This window comes from Cannabis sativa, chromosome 6 (assembly GCF_029168945.1).
Source record: "Cannabis sativa cultivar Pink pepper isolate KNU-18-1 chromosome 6, ASM2916894v1, whole genome shotgun sequence".
Taxonomy (NCBI): domain Eukaryota; kingdom Viridiplantae; phylum Streptophyta; class Magnoliopsida; order Rosales; family Cannabaceae; genus Cannabis; species Cannabis sativa.
In genome coordinates, this window is record NC_083606.1 from 56,192,152 (window position 1) to 56,196,465 (window position 4,314).

Below are 4,314 nucleotides of genomic sequence, written 5' to 3' on the forward strand. Positions count from 1 at the left end.
ATAAAAGGTTGCTAGAATGTTGATCATTTTAGATGAGCTGACAACTCTATTCAATGGATGTTAGCTTTGACTTTCGCCTAAACGGGACACTGATATCAGTTTGTTGAAAACCTTGGAAATTATTTAGGATTGTATGTTTTAGTATTTTCACTTGTCATTCCTACTTGCTATATGCTTCATAATTTCTGAATTGTGTATGAATTTGTATTGAACCATGTTATTTTCTGCTATTAAATTGTAGTTTAATTTCGAATCTTCATTGTTGGTCTAACTTGGTTTGTCTTTCTAATGAGATAAATCACTAATGGATTTTCACCATTAGACTAACATAATAGTGTTAGATCTCGAAAGATAAATATTGTATATGCAACATCTAGCTGTTCATCAATTGATGACACTGTTGGAAATTATTTTACCACGATCTTAGATCTACTCACAAGTATGTTTATTAACACCCTAAATATGAACTTTCTAAAACGATGAAATAAACACATATAAAGTTTAGGAAACCTTACATTGGCAGCGGAATATAATGACTCCTTCCGTTCAGATATCTAGCCCTTGATTCCTTTCTGCAGCAGAGCATTATCAATATCTGAACCTGGATCTCTTTCTCTGAATCCTTGATGCTGAAACTCCTTCTTGCTGAAAGTCTTTCTTCACGATCTTCCTCACTATGGTTGAGGTATCACTTGCTGTGTGTGGGCACTACTCATACACTAAGAATTTCGAAATTCAAGAGGAAAGAAAGAGAGAGGGAGTGGTCGGCCAGATAGGGAGAGAGAAGGCTCAGGTTTTTCTGAATCAGAAGTGTGAGAAGAAAAGTGTAATTTTCCTGAAGCCCTCACTATCTATTTATAGCATTCCACTAGGGTTAGGTTTGAATTATTTGGCATTAAAATAATGAAAATATCAGTTTAAATTTCCTACAAAAGTGGCCGGCCATGCTTAGTGGATTTGGGCCTCACTTTTTGCAATTTTGCAGTTTTATCTTTTCTGCATCTGATTTTCTCAAAAACGCCAATTTTCTAATTCAACCATTTAAATGCCAATTCTAACTATTTCATAACTATAAATAATTATTAAATAATATTGTCATTTATCATATTTATTAATTAAACCGTACAAAGTATCGTAATTAACAAATATGCCCCTAAAACTCTTTCTTTACAATTTTGCCCTTACTTAGTGAAAAAGTCACAAATAGCATAGTCTAATTTCAGAATTATAATTGATTAATCAAAACCAATTATATGAGTCCTACAAGCAATATTATCTCAACTAGTGCGGGGACAATGGGTCTATATAACCGAGCTTCCAATAAGTAGATCAAGAATTTAGCACTAAAACTCACTAACTTATTAATTCTTCGTTGAATCCACGCATAGAACTTAGAATTGCACTCTCAGTATATAGAATGCTCTATATGTTCCACCATATAGATGCATCATTAGTTATCCATTGTTATAATCCTAATGTGATCAATGATCCTCTATATGAATGATCTACACTGTAAAGGGATTAGATTACCGTTACACCCTACAATGTATTTTATCCTTAAAACACTTGACCCCGTATAAATGATATTTCAGCTTATGTGAAATGAGTACTCCACCATTTATGTTCGTTTGGTCAAGCTCGAAGGAGATCATCCTTTGCTTACTATTCGCCAGATAGAAGCTATAGATTCCATGTTTATGCTAGCGCTCCCACTCAATTGCACTACCGTGTTCCCAAAATGTACGTATCACCCTGACCTAAAAGTAGGCTTAACTAACAAGTCAAAGAACACGAATAGCCTCCTGAGATTGAGCCTAATCATAACAAGATTAAGATCATTTGATCTAGGATCAACTATGCGATATTGACTTGAATAGATATTACGGTAAGTTTAATAAATCTAAGTCAAAGTTCAATATCGGTCCCTTCCGATGCATACTCCATGCATCCAACCTGAGCTTTACTTTAACCAATGCTCTGGAAAGAACATAGCACTTCTCCAAATGCAAGTAAACTATGTTGTAGAATATCATATCAGTAAAACCCTATGTTTGATAAATCTAGGAAACACTACTAGAAAATTGGGTTTTAGTGACACTCCACACGTGTCACTGAAACCTTTTAGTGACACTTCAACGCGTGTCACTAATGAAGCTGACTGGAAAGGCAGTTTTTAGTGACACTCCACACGTGTCACTAAAACCTATTGCACTCGTTTTTTGCGCGTCACTGTAGGAATATAGTGTCAGGTTTTGCCAGACTAAAAAGGTAACAGCCACACACAAAGAGTGTCACTATATCCTATTTTTTTTTTATTATTAATATTTTTAGAGTTAGTGACACACCAAAAGTGCCACTATATTAAATATTTTTTTAAAAAAATAAAATAATTAATTATTTTAATTCAAATTTTATATATTATAAATAATAATTTATATTAATTATATACAAATACAATTAAATATAACAATAATAATTTTAATTGACTAAATATAAAATTTATAAATTAGACCATTATAATAATTAACATCAACAAAATTAATAAATATTACATATTAGTTCATTATACTAATAAATCCATAACTATAAAATTATATAATAACTATTGATCTATTAAAACAAAAAACAACTAACATCGGTAAGTTTGAATAACCGATAACATCTCACTTGCCCTATTAAAACAAAAAACAACTAACGTCGGTAAGTTTGAATAACCGATAATATCTCACTTGCCCAATGCTCTTTCACTTCATCAATTTTTTCTTCTGTATACTTTGCATCACTTAACTACAAAATTTAAAGATAAATAATATATTAACTAAAGTTATCATCATATTCATTCTTAATAATAATAATAATGTATGACATGTTATATAGTTTGTATGTTATGTACCTCGGCCAAAAAGTGTTTCCGATTCGAAGCTTGAATTAAATCTTTCATCATCTTCATTACATAATATCCACATTCGGTGTCTTCCGATTGATGTGAACACTAAAGATTTTTCTTTAAATTAATAAAAATCTTAATAAAATATAATGGAAATTTAAAATAAAGAATACGTACAGTTGGGCGTCGAACTTTTAGCTTCGGTGGAATTTCTTTCCTTATCGCACTGTAGTAAGTTTGAAATACCAATGTGACCGTTTCTCTAATATCAGGTCGATTACTCAAGTGTGAGTTTTTAGGATCCATGAAACATAACCAATAAGAGTCGGGCACCAATAATATCAACATCCAATGCTCACTATGTATTCCAAAAACAAAAACAAAAAAAAAAGTTAATTAGATTAAGTATTAGATCACTTTTTACTTAATAACCAAAGTAATAAGTGTTAGTAAATTTTATTTTCAATTTTTTTATTTAATTAAAGCTGAATATTAAAGCTCATTCGTTTTCACATTTTCTTACAAAGCTTGAAGTTCTTGCCTGAAATATAAATTTTAATATATTACCTTTGTTAGAGTCACAAATGAAACATCAAGAACATTAAAGCAACAAATATTAACGGCTAAATTATTGTAAAAAAAATAAAGTATCTATCAAACTATAAGGGTTTTTCTTTCTTTTTAAATTCCTTCTATACTCTGATCACTAAGTAACTAACTCTTAATTTAAGGCTAAAGAAGCAAATTTACAGTGAGCTAAAAACCCCAAATATATGCTAAAAAAAGAAAAAGGAATGAGTTATAGTAATGAAAGGTTGGCAAAGAAAATTCCAAACAAATGAAGGTACAATGGACAAATTACTCACAGCAAAGAAGTCTGTCTTGTATGTTGTCCAAAAGAAAATAATTGCCATCATTGCCAAGTAACCACCAAGTATGGTTCCAGTAGTAAAGATTTCAGCTAGCTTCTAACTATCCAAAAGAGGAGAAGGTTTCACCCTATCCTTTGATATTGTATGATGGTACTTGTTAATGCCATATTATATCATGCAATGTTATTTCTTTAAAACTAGAAGTAAGTTGTTCATTGGATTGGACAAGAAGGTACGAACTATCATTAAGGATAGCAATATTCAGAATCATGAAAGTGGAAAATCAAACTTCCATATGAGTGCAAGTAACATGAAAGTTAAACCAACAATTTCATATGACATAACATGAACAAGTGTCAAAACCAGATGACTTTCAATCATGCAAAGGAGAGAAAATCAGAATAGCTTACCACGAAATTAACTAATCTTGATACCTATATTCAATGACCTGTAAATCATTCATTAGGCATTGTGACCATTAGGACAAATAGTTCACAAAAGTTAAGCTCAGATTCACTGAATGAATATTCAAGCATCAACATCTTTACTCAAAAG

General features: G+C 31.1%; 1 long non-coding RNA gene across 1 annotated transcript; it reads right to left on the reverse strand.

Moving 5' to 3' along the window:
- Positions 1–2,462: 2,462 nt before the first annotated feature.
- On the reverse strand, positions 2,463–3,962 carry LOC133038865 (uncharacterized). Its single transcript, XR_009688431.1, has 4 exons — positions 3,754–3,962; positions 3,065–3,245; positions 2,894–2,992; positions 2,463–2,787 (listed from the first exon to the last, which is right to left on the reverse strand). It is a non-coding gene; the product is annotated as an uncharacterized LOC133038865 (long non-coding RNA).
- Between the last annotated feature and the right edge of the window lie 352 nt (positions 3,963–4,314).